Below are 13536 nucleotides of genomic sequence, written 5' to 3' on the forward strand. Positions count from 1 at the left end.
TTCAGTCAGCTCCTTGAGTATTCTAGGATGCATTTCATCAGCCCTGGTGACTTGAAGACATCTAACTTGTCTAAGTAATTTTTAACTTGTTCTTTTCCTATTTTAGCCTCTGCTCCTACCTCATTTTCACTGATATTCACTATGTTAGACGTCCCATCACCACCAACCTTCTTGGTGAAAACCAAAACAAAGAAGTCATTAAGCACATCTGTCATGTCCACATTCCCCCCCCACCCCCCTTGAGTAACGGGCCTACCCTGTCCTTGGTCTTCTTCTTGCTTCTAAGGTTTTTTTTTAGACTGTTTTATTGTTACCCTTTATGTGTCTAGCTAGTTTGATCTCATTTTGTGCCTTCGCCTTTCTAATTTTGTCCCTACATACTTGTGTTATTTGTTTATATTCATTCTTTGTAATTTGACCTAGTTTCCACTTTTTGTAGGACTCTTTATGAAGCATTATAGCTGTAATTATTATTTAGGAGCCAAATCTGCAGTCATTACTCACGTAGAAGTCCAAAACAGGGCTTTGTCATTGATGTCATCTAAAAGTCTGCTTTTGGAATCCCCGACTCAGGTGAGTGCACCTTACTCACATGAGTAGCCCTATTAAAACCAATGAGACCATTCACATGAGTCAGGGCTATTTGTGTGAGCTGAGGCTTTGCAGGCGTTAGACTTCAGTATTTTTTATTTGTGCTAAACTCATAATTTTTTTTTAAAAATGGAGAATAATGTATTTGTGCTTCCAAGCTTTGAATAAGGCAAACAACTGACATTAAGGCTCTTTGATCCTCATGTGTTCTAGTGGGGCAGTTTTTCTGCCTTGAGGAGCTTGCTTTACACTCTTTGTGTGGTACAGAAAGAGTGGCAACCCTCCCTGTTGGGGATAACCAGCAGCTCAAGAGCTGTAAATGTAAGGGAGTTGATACCTCAGAGAGTGAACATCTGCTCACAACTCACAAAACCCTGATCCCATGGACTCAGAGTGAAGGGGTTTTCATTGGAAATGCAGGGAGGAGGAACCATGCAGAGGAGGTAGGATTTTCCCTCTTCAAAGCTCCCTGACCCATTCCCTCCTGCTGTTTCTCTCATGTTGCTGAGAGAACAATATGGACCTCTGTTTTCAAGTTCTTGGGCCAGATTCTTTGTTACTTCTTTCCTGTATTCAGTATGGAACGGGAGTGGCTTTAATCCACCTTTGTGCCTCCTGAATTTTGTCTGAGCCACAGACCTTCCCAGCCCACCTTACAGCAGTCCCAAGAGTGTGCCAAGTTGCACTAGCTTGTAATGGCCCTCTGTGGGGTGTTACACTGGTACATAGTGACTGGAGAGCACTGACCTCCAGCCATATTTCCTCCCACCTTCCTACTGCCCCCCAACATGCCCTCTACAGTGTGAGGTCATCTCTCCGAGTAAAATAACCCCTGTGACTTGAGATTTTGGGGGTAGGGCATTTCCACCCTCTATATGACCCCTTTACCTCACTCAAACAGTGCAAAGGGGTCACCACATAGGGTGGAATCTGGTCCATTCTCCCTTTTTATCTCATTAGCAGAATTTTAGTTTAGAAAATGGAGTTTTAATGGGCTGAGATATTTTCTCTTTTCTCCCGGCTTTTTTTCTTTTCTTTTTTTTTTTCAGGTTCTAAGAACCCTTCTCAGAAAACCACATAACTAATGAGAATGAATTTACCTTTGGGAGAATTGAGAGGGAAAACATACTAGCTTGGCTGTAAAATTTTAATTCTAAACCAGGTGATACTGTCAGGATACAGCCAATAAACTTTGCAACAACTGAAATGATGCGGCTCAGTGTAATAACTCTATATTTTTAGTCAATTTATTTTCCAATTAAAATATGAAGGGAGAATGTTACTGCCTTTTGCTGTGACTACTTCAGATACTGTAGCATGTCAGAAATTCTGTGTGAATCTTCCAAAACCTGATCAAAAAGCTTTAAATTAGAAATGAGCTGAAATGCTTCAGAGCTCATAAAGAAGTTCATGGAGTACTTGCTAGTAATGCCCCTAGTCTGATAGCTAGCTCTTTATCAAAATTCACCTTTTCCATTACTCATACAGGAAACTGAATCCTGGTAACAACTGGGCAGGTGATGAGATGTGATAACCACTCCTGGATGGTTAAGAATTGCATACATCCTTTTATTTTTTGTTACTCGGTCTTCCCTGCCCTGAACCCCATATGGTTGTTTGCCTCATCCACGTTAGGAGGGGAAAGACCCTATTTGGACACAGACTGGCTAACCTAGTGAGGAGGGCTTTAAACTAGGTTCGACGGGGACAGGTGAGCAAAGCCCACAGGTAAGTGGGGAACATGGAAACCTGGGAGATGGGTCGGAAACAAGAGGGACTGTGGGCTATATTGGCAGAGAGAAAGGAGGGTCAGGACAAAACTGGGAGGAAAGATCAAACCAGTATCTTAGATGCCTATATACAAATGCGAGAAGTATGGGTAATAAGCAGGAAGAACTGGAAGTGCTAATAAATAAATACAACTATGACATTGTTGGCATCACTGAAACTTGGTGGGATAATACACATGATTGGAATGTTGGTGTGGATGGGTACAGCTTGCTCACGAAGGATAGACAGGGGAAAAAGGGAGGAGGTGTTGCCTTATATATTAAAAATGTACACACTTGGACTGAGGTGGAGATGGACATAGAAGACGGAAGTGTTGAGAGTCTCTGGGTTAGGCTAAAAGGGATAAAAAACAAGGGTGATGTCATGCTAGGAGTCTACTACAGGCCACCTAACCAGGTGGAAGAGGTGGATGAGGCTTTTCTTAAACAACTAACAAAATCATCCAAAGCCCAAGATTTGGTGGTGATGGGGGACTTCAACTATCCAAATATATGTTGGGAAAATAACACAGCGAGGCACAGACTATCCAACAAATTCTTGGACTGCATTGCAGACAACTTTTTATTTCAGAAAGTTGAAAAAGCTACTGGGGCGAAGCTGTTCTAGACTTGATTTTAACAAATAGGGAGGAACTCGTTGAGAATTTGAAAGTAGAAGGCAGCTTGGGTGAAAGTGATCATGAAATCATAGAGTTTGCAATTCTAAGGAAGGGTAGAAGGGAGAACAGCAAAATAGAGACAATGGATTTCAGGAAGGCGGATTTTGGTAAGCTCAGAGAGCTGATAGGTAAGGTCCCATGGGAATCAAGTCTGAGGGGAAAAACAACTGAGGAGAGTTGGCAGTTTTTCAAAGTGACACTATTAAGGGCCCAAAAGCAAGCTATTCTGCTGGTTAGGAAAGATAGAAAATGTGGCAAAAGACCACCTTGGCTTAACCACGAGATCTTGCATGATCTAAAAAATAAAAAGGAGTCATATAAAAAATGGAAACTAGGACAGATTACAAAGGATGAATATAGGCAAACAACACAGGAATGCAGGGGCAAGATTAGAAAGGCAAAGGCACAAAATGAGCTCAAACTAGCTACAGGAATAAAGGGAAACAAGAAGACTTTTTATCAATACATTAGAAGCAAGAGGAAGACCAAAGACAGGGTAGGCCCACTGCTCAGTGAAGAGGGAGAAACAGTAACAGGAAACTTGGAAATGGCAGAGATGCTTAATGAGTTCTTTGTTTCAGTGTTCACCGAGAAGTCTGAAGGAATGTCTAACATAGTGAATGCTAATGGGAAGGGGGTAGGTTTAGCAGATAAAATAAAAAAAGAACAAGTTAAAAATCACTTAGAAAAGTTAGATGCCTGCAAGTCACCAGGGCCTGATGAAATGCATCCTAGAATACTCAAGGAGCTAATAGAGGAGGTATCTGAGCCTCTAGCTATTATCTTTGGAAAATCATGAGAGACGGGAGAGATTCCAGAAGACTGGAAAAGGGCAAATATAGTGCCCATCTATAAAAAGGGAAATAAAAACAACCCAGGAAACTACAGACCAGTTAGTTTAACTTCTGTGCCAGGGAAGATAATGGAGCAAGTAATTAAGGAAATCATCTGCAAACACTTGGAAGATGGTAAGGTGATAGGGAATAGCCAGCATGGATTTGTAAAGAACAAATCATGTCAAACCAATCTGATAGCTTTCTTTGATAGGATAACGAGTCTTATGGATAAGGGAGAAGCTGTGGATGTGGTATACCCTAGACTTTAGTAAGGCATTTGATACGGTCTCACATGATATTCTTATCGATAAACTAGGAAATACAATTTAGATGGGGCTACTATAAGGTGGGTGCATAACTGGCTGGATAACGGTACTCAGAGAGTTCTTATTAATGGTTCCCAATCCTGCTGGAAAGGTATAACAAGTGGGGTTCCGCAGGGGTCTGTTTTGGGACTGACTCTGTTCAATATCTTCATTAACGACTTAGATATTGGCATAGAAAGTACGCTTATTAAGTTTGCAGATGATACCAAACTGGGAGGGATTGCAACTGCTTTGGAGGACAGGATCATAATTCAAAATGATCTGGACAAATTGGAGAAATGGTCTGAGGTAAACAGGATGAAGTTTAACAAAGACAAATGCAAAGTGCTCCACTTAGGAAGGAAAAATCAGTTTCACACATAAAGAATGGGAAGAGACTGTCTAGGAAGGAGTACGGCAGAAAGGGATCTAGGGGTCATAGTGGACCACAAGCTAAATATGCGTCAACAGTGTGATGCTGTTGCAAAAAAAGCAAACATGATTCTGGGATGTATTAACAGGTTTGTTATGAGAAAGACATGAGAAGTCATTCTTCCGCTCTACTCTGCTCTGGTTAGGCCTCAGCTGGAGTATTGCGTCCAGTTCTGGGCACCGCATTTCAAGAAAGATGTGGAGAAATTGGAGAGGGTCCAGAGAAGAGCAACAAGAATGATTAAAGGTCTTGAGAACATGACCTATGAAGGAAGGCTGAAAGAATTGGGTTTGTTTAGTTTGGAAAAGAGAAGACTGAGAGGGGACATGATAGCAGTTTTCAGGTATCTAAAAGGGTGTCATAAGGAGGAGGGAGAAAACTTGTTCACCTTAGCCTCTGAGGATAGAACAAGAAGCAATGGGCTTAAACTGCAGCAAGGGAGGTCTAGGTTGGACATTAGGAAAAAGTTCCTAACTGTCAGGGTGGTTAAACACTGGAATAAGTTGCCTAGGGAGGTTGTGGAATCTCCATCTCTGGAGATATTTAAGAGTAGGTTAGATAAATGTCTATCAGGGATGGTCTAGACAGTATTTGGTCCTGCCATGCGGGCAGGGGACTGGACTCGATGACCTCTCGAGGTCCCTTCCAGTCCTAGAAACTATGAATCTATGTCCTGTCTTTTAAAGCATAAATAATTTGGATAAGGCCCTGTATATTTGTACAACACCTAACACAATAGGGCGTCAGCCATAACATAAAATAAAAATACATTAAATATATTGTAAAAGAGGTTCTGCTCGGATAGAGTTGTGGTCTACTGTGGACCCCCCCAAGTCAGACTCAAATATAGATAGGGATTTTTTTATTATCATTAGAGAGATAAATACCTCTGGGAATTGTGTCATAATGGGAGACTTTTAGTTCCTGATTATAGATTGGAGAATAAATGCTACTTATACTGGTAGGGCCCAATTATTCCTTGACGTAATAGATGGCAGTTTCTTCATCAAAACATCACTGAACCAACAAGAGATGATGCCATTTTAGGCTTACTTTTAGTTAGTGAAGACATCATAGAAGAGCTGGTCATAGGAAATAACCTTGGACTGAGTGATCACAAGTTGATTTAGTTTAAATTAAATGGAAGGATAATCAAAACCAAGTCATCAACTATGAGTTTTGATTTTCAAAAGGGAAGACTTTGGAAAATGAAGGGAATGAGTTAAAGAAGTCAGCTGGACTGAAAAGCTCAAAGACATAAATGTGAAGAAGGCTGGGAACGTCTTCAGATTAAATATACAAAAACGATCTGAAATTTGCATACCAAGCAAGGGGAAAACCTTGAAGGGAAAGGCTTAAGATCCAGCTGGATGAATAACCACCTCAGAAAAGGTTATTAGGAGTAAGCAGAGAGCTTATAGGGAGTGGAAAAAGGAGTTGAGCAGCAAATAGTTACGTAGTGGAGGTTAGAAAATTTAGGAATAAAGTGAGAATTGCTAAAAGTCAAGCTGAATTAGCTCTTCCTAAGGAAATTAAAATAAATAATAAGATTTTTTTGTAATTACTTAAATAAAAAGATATTAAGGAAGGATGAGGTGCGGCTGCTATACAGTGTGGATGGGAAGGAGATTAAAGATAATCTAAAAAAACAAGGTGTCCAGTGGTACCTTAAAGACTAACAGATTTATTTGGGCATAAGATAACCTAAGAAAGGCCCAAAAACTAAGTGAATACTTTGTTTCAGTTTTCATTAATGATGATAATATGGAACCTGTGCATGAAGGCAATGCAGCTGATGGAAATGAGCATTTAGAAATGGAAATTTCTCCATCTGAGATGGAGGAAAGACTTAAAGAGCTCAATGAATTCAAATCAGGAGGACCAGATAATTTCCATCCCAGAATACTGAAAGAACTGGCACATGAGATTGCTAGACCAGTAGCAAGGATTTTTAATAAATTGATCTATTCAGGGTTAGGCCCATATGACTGGGGAATAGCTAACGTCGCACCAACATTTAAGAAAGGGAAAAAAATGGTCTGGGCAATTACAAACCTGTTAGCATGACCTCAGCGGTGTGCAAAGTTTTGGAGAAAATGGTGAAGGAAAGAATAATTATATTCATAGAGGTGAGTGGTAAAGGGAATGTAATGCAACATAGGTTTACAAAAAGTAGATCATGACAGACTAACTTGATTTCCTTCTTTGAGAAAGAAACTCATTTTTTAGACAAGGGAAGTCCTGTAGATCTAATATATGCAGGCTTCAGTAAAGCATTTGACACAGTACCATGCAGGAAATTATTAGTTACATTAGGGGAGATGGCATCAGCACAATCATTGTAAGGTGGATAAGGAATTGGCTAAAGGGAAGAAGGCAACAGGTTGTATTAAAAGGTGAACTGTTGGACTGGAGAGCGGTTACTAGTGGACTTCCTCAGGGTTCAGTCTTGGGTCCAATCTTATTCAATATTATTAATGACCTTGGCACAAAAAGTAGGCGTGTACTAATGAAATATGCTTATGATGGAAATTTGGGAGTCATCAACACTATAGAGGAGGATCGGAATATTATACAGGAAGATACGAATGACCTTGAAGGCTGGAGTGACAGAAAAGGGATGAAATTCAACAGTACAAAGTGCAAGGTCATGCACTTGTGGGCTAATAAGAATTTTTGCTATAAGCTGTGGGCTTATCAGTTGGAAATGACAAAGGAGGAGAGGACTTCAGTGTGTTGGTCAATCACAGGATGACTGTGAGCCACCAATATGATGCAGTCATGAAAAAGGCAAATGCAATCCTAGGATGTATTAGATGAGGTATTTCCAGTTGAGATAGAGAAGTATTAATTGTACAAGGCAGTGGTAAGACCTCATTTCTGTACAGTTCTTGTCACCCATTGTAACGGGGTGACAACTCACCACTGCGGCACCTCCTGCTGGTCATCCAGAGAATTAGCTCGCCAGCCTCTGGAGCACCCTCTGCAGGCCGGTGTCCCACCTGCCGCTGGCCCCGGTGTCCCTCCCAGACCCCGGTGCCCCATCTCTTGGGGTTTTGCCCCCTGCAGTACCCCGCAGTTTCACTGGGTCTCCCCTCCCCGGGGAACCCCAAACCCCCTATCCTCACCTCGCCTCAGTCTTGGGCTACTGCCAGTCACATCTAGCCCCTGCTCACAGGGGCAGACTGCAGTATAATTGCCACTCATCATGGGCAAGGAGGGTTTAGACCTGCTGCCTCTGCCTATCCTTGGGCTGCCCTCTCTTTGACCCCAGTACCTTCTCAGCCTTTAACAAGGCCTGCAGCCTGGGGGTTTTCCAGGCCAGAGCTCCCCAGCTCCTCTGGCCATTCCCCAGCCCTGCTCCACTCTAGGTACTCTGTTCAATAGCCAGGCCCATCCCTCTGAGCTCCAGCCTAGCAGCCCCTTTATAGGGCCAGCTGCAGCCTGATTGGGGCAAGACCCAGCTGCGGCTGCTTCCCCAATCAGCCCAGGCTTACTGGTTCCCCCCCACCACAGCCCTCTCGCAGGACTGTTTTAAGCCCTTCAGGGCAGGAGCGGGGTTACTGCCCCGCTACAACCATGAAAAATTAATTTAAATTGGAACAGGTACAGAGAAAAGCTACTAGGATGACCAAGAGAATGGAGGCCCTGTCTTATGACATGGGACTGGAAGAGCTTGGCTTGTTTAGTCTCACAAAAAGAAGGCTGAGCTGGGCTATGTTTGCTCTCTACAAATACATTGGGGAGTGCTACTGAAGCTAAAGGACAGTGTTATCACAAGAACAAACAGATATAAACTGTCCATGAACAAATTCAGTCTGGAAATTAGAAGGTTTCTAACCATCAGAGGGGTGACGTTCTGGAACAGCCTTCCAATAGGAGTTGTGGGGGCAAACAACTTAATCAGATTTAGGAGAGAGCTGGCCAAATTTCTGAGTGCAATTGTAGGATGGGATTGCTTGGGAGGGGGGCAGGGCTCAATGGCCTTGGGGATCAATTCCAGTTTATGTCTTATGTTCTTAACGCTCATGCTTCAGGGTTTCAGCTGGCCATCAGCAGGGATCAGGAAGTGATTTTTTCCCAATGTATTATGGGCATTTTTTTAATTTCCTTCCTCTGAAGCATCAGAGATGGCCATGGCTGGAGATGGGACACTGGATGAGGTGGGCTGCTGCTCTGAGGTGGCACTGAGCATTCTCTCTCTCAGGTGCTTGGCTGGCTGGTTCTTATTCTCATGCTCAGGGTCTAACTGATCACCATATGTGGGGCCAGGCACAAATTTTCCCCCAGGTCAGGTTGACAGTGACCATGGGAAGTTTTTGTCTTCCTCTCTAGTGTGTGGGTGTGAGTCACTTGCCAGGATTACCTGGATATTTCTCATTTAATCATTTCTCTGCCAATGCAGCAGCCTTAGCATTGGTGCATCTCGGTCCCTCCTATTCTCACATAATAGTCTAGTCTCCTGTGGGTCTCATTTATTTTGGTCTTGTTTCCACTGTTGGGATTAGCGTGCAGGTGCTGGCTGGTGTTGGTGGCCTGTGATATACAGTAGGTCAGACAGGATGATTTAGTGGTGCCTTCTGGATTTAAACTCCATGACATTAGAATGGGTAAAAAAAAAGAATTTCAAAATCTTTTGATAAATGAGGAAACATTTTTTGCAAAAATTTTCATGAAAAATTATCCCTTTCTTACGGCCAGCTCTAATAATAAATAATATCCGAGAATCATAGAATATCAGGGTTGAAAGGGACCTCAGGAGGTCATCTAGTCCAAGCTCCTGCCCAAAGCAGGACCAATCCCCAACTAAATCATCCCAGCCAGGGCTTCATCAAGCCTGATCTTAAAAACCTCTAAGGAAGGAGATTCCACCACCTCCCTAGGTAACCCATTCCAGTGCTTCACCACCCTCCTACTGAAAAAGTTTTTCCTAATATCCAACCTAAACCTCCCCCATTGCAAATACCTGGGTCAGAATGATCTCTCATGTAAATGAACTGAAGTTAATACAGTTTACCTGAGGATAAATTTGGCCAACTGAAAACTAAGCTGCTTAGTCAAAATGATGCTGATCAACCAGTGACTTTGCACTTGTTTAAACAAATGGAAAAATAATTATTATTTATTATTTATTTAACACGAACAATATGAAATTCAATGTGAAATGGTGCTGCACCATACATATAAGGAAAAACTGGCCCAGAAGCTTAGACTATGAGACAAGCCCAAAGACGATGAGAAGCACAGAGAAATTCAGAGATAGGAGATCATGTCACTTTGCTTTTACATTATTATCTCACTTCAGGCTGGCCTTGAAGAAGAGTTATTTTATGAGGAACTTTAATGTGGAGACGGTGGTGGCCTGACCAGCAGGTACTGGGAGGGTATGCCACATACCAGGCAGTGTGCAAAAATGCCTAGCAGCAGGAGAAGAAGAAGGACCGTTGAGACTTTTATAACTGGCGGACAGGCTGGGAGTATATGATAATAGACATGGTCCTTAACAAAGGCAGGGGCTGTGAAGGGCTTTGACAGTGAGGAGGAACAGATTTAACTTGTGGCATTTCAGGTGAGTGAGTGGAGGGATTCAAAAAGGGGTGTGTCATGGACAGATTGATGGGTAAAGAAAGGAATTTTGTCAGCCACGTTTTGAATATGCTGGAGAAGGGAAATCCTTCCCTTACTGCTGTCAGATGTGCAAGATGGAAGAGAATGAAGAAACAGCAGCTGATTAGAAAGCCCCTGAGGTATCCTGTCCATACACCCAGTGGTCTCTTTAGTGTTCCTTACCACTGCTCTAGAAAGGGACAGATTACACGCCCCCCTACCACTTGCTTCCAATAGTGGCAGGTGCTCAAGGACTGGGATCTTAGCCATGCACTAAGATGGTAGCCATGTCCATTTATGGCTGGCGAGCACTGCCCAAGACATTGACCATGATCCGCTCATTGTTGAAACGGTGACATTTTGCAATATTAACCTGATTTTCAGTTTTTCAAAACTGTCACAAAAATGTTGAGCTTTTAATAAGGGAGTTCAGACATCTCTATATCTCTCAGCTGCGGGGATGGTGAGTTCATTAAGTGGTGTAGTTACAGTGGTGATGAATGCACTATAAATGCACAAACAGACAGACAAAAATCTATCAAGAGACAGAGAGAGAATTCCACTCGTTGACATTTCATAGCGAGTTCTGACCTATAGCTCGCTTTTGATATGGGAAACTAGAAGTCAGTATGGGAAGGAACAAAGCATGCACATTACTACTTACCATGCAGTACCTGCAATTCTTTGTCATAAAAGTTTCAAATGAAAACCAAACCAGACACACTCACGCTCGTACAACAATCTGGTTTCTAATTTGTTCTCAGCCTCTAGCATCAGAGAACTATTTTTAATGGAAGAATTTGCTAGCAGTGCTACTTAATCCAATTCTATCCATGTCCGGATGGTCATCTAGGTTTCTATGCTTTCCAGAAATATTTCAGGTTGGATAGTCTCAGAAATATAGTTCTGGAAGACTTGTCATTGTCTTCCTGCAGTGCTTCCTATCCCCAAGCTTCTGGGCCAAGTGCATCACTTGAAACATCATGGCTTCCAGACATGAAACTAGTAAAAAAGCAACACACTCTGTCAGGGTTACTAGTTATTCATCACCACCAAGCAAAGAGTAAGTTTATAATCATGGATTTTATCCATGCTGTTGTCTTTTTATAACAGCTACCTCTAAAGATTCTCTGGTGGGCAAAGGGGGCTCTTTCATGCTATGATAGTATATCATTATGAAACAAAGCTTTTCTCCCTCTTAGGGTATTTCTATGGCCCATACTTCTCCGAGTATCATTTGGGTCCAGTTACCCATTTCTCTCTGAATGTCTTGATGGTACCTGGCTATCCAGGCAAGAGGGTGGCTTTATACACACCGATCTCTACTTCCATAATCTATAACTAGTCACTCGATTTGGCAGAGTGGATGAACATTTTGTTCAATTACATTAAGGGTCTGGTTTTAATTGTGTAATATTCCCATTAATAACGTCTCTTTAAGTCATCTATTCAGATTCCACAATGTTAAACTGTCTTTGAAACTTAAAACGAATGCAAATAAAAAAAAATGGGAAAGTTAGCTCCCACCTGGTTTATGATAAAATGCCTCAATATGCTAATATTTTGGTTATTAAAATGTATAAAGAGAAAAAAAAGCTGGAAATGAATAGTGTCAGGGTTTGTCTTAAGAGATGATTGCAGTAGTTCTCTATGGAGGTACAGCACTTAGGATTGCTCTGACAGCAATGACAGAGGAATTCATGGTTCAAATGGTGCAGGTCACTATAACTCTAGAAGAAAGCAAGGACAAGGCACTATAATTCTAAAGAAAGCAAGGATAAGGCAGCAAAAATGTGCTTCCAAAGCAAAGCTGAGGTGCTGAAGACCCTTCTGGAGATGGGTGATGTATCATTCTGTTGATAAAGCAAGACAAGGTAGCACAGTCAGGTTCAGGGAAGCAAGGAGCTTAAACCAAACAGGAGGGGGTTATTTCTGGAAACTTCCGATGGAAGGAAGTACAACGCAGAGTTTCATTTTGTACCAGTATTCCTCTTACAGATGGGGAAGCTGAGCCACAGAGAGAGGAAGCAATTTGCCCCAGGAAAGCTGTGACAGAGGTGGGAACTGAACCCAGGGCTTAAATTCTTATAGAGTATTTCCCAGAGGACACCTCCCCCAACATGCTATAAAAACTCCAGGGGGTTGAAAATATTTACTGAAGCTCCGGTCCGGAAAGCTGAAGCTGAATTTAAGCCCTGACTGAACCTATGTTTCCTGACTCCCAGCCCCGTTCCATATCCACTGTACCACACCAATGAAGCCAGTGACAACCTGTGTGTTTTTATTTGTATTGTTATGCAGAACTGATGTCACCAAAACAAAATAATGTCAGCAAAATTACATCACTAAAACTCTGGCAAAATACATAACAAAAATCTGATGTGGCATCGGAAATGTAAACTAATGTATACATTAAAACTGTCATGGTTTCAGGTTTCTGGGGAACAGCTCTTGAAACCAATGATGGCTACAATGCAGTCAACATCATTTTGCAATTCAGACTGTTGCTGTCTGTGTGGTATATCCCTCCATGGCCTCAGAGGCCAACCATTTTTCATTTTTAGACTTAGGGTACGTCTACACTTACCTCCGGGTCCGACGGCAGGCAATCGATGTTCTGGGCGCGATTGTTCTTGTCTAGACGCGATAAATCGATCCCGGATCGATCCCGGAAGTGCTCGCCGTTGACGCCGGTACTCCAGCTCAGCGAGAGGAGTACGCGGCATCGACGGGGGAGCCTGCCTGCAGCGTCTGGACCCGCGGTAAGTTCGGACTAAGGTACTTCGAATTCAGCTACGTTATTAACGTAGCTGAATTTGCGTACCTTAGTCCGAAGTGGGGGGGTAGTGTGGACCAGGCCTTAGCTGGGTTTTGGAAGAGGTCAGGAGTAGACAGAGACCTAGGATGAAAGACAAATCAGAAATGCATGAAGGGTTGGGATCGGAAGTGGACAAAAAAGACAAAAGAATGGAGCAAACTAAGACACCAAAGAAGGAGAAAGAACAGTCTCTAAGGTGCCACAAGTACTCCTGTTGTTTTTGCGGATACAGACTAACACGGCTGCTACTCTGAAAAAAGAAGGAGAGTGAGAGGATAAGATGGACAGAATAGGAAGGAGGAGAGGACAAACTTCAGTTAGACAGATTGAGAAAGATAGATACTTGTGAATAATGAGGAGATTTTTTACAAAAATTAACCTGCCCTCCAAAATTAAGGATTTTTTTCCATCTTGGGTTTCTGATGACATGGACCAAGCAGCTGAATGATTGCTTTCATAGTTTGATACTATTATTATTATTGCCTAGGGGCTGGCTA

Source organism: Emys orbicularis, chromosome 4 (assembly GCF_028017835.1).
Source record: "Emys orbicularis isolate rEmyOrb1 chromosome 4, rEmyOrb1.hap1, whole genome shotgun sequence".
Classification (NCBI taxonomy): Eukaryota; Metazoa; Chordata; order Testudines; family Emydidae; genus Emys; species Emys orbicularis.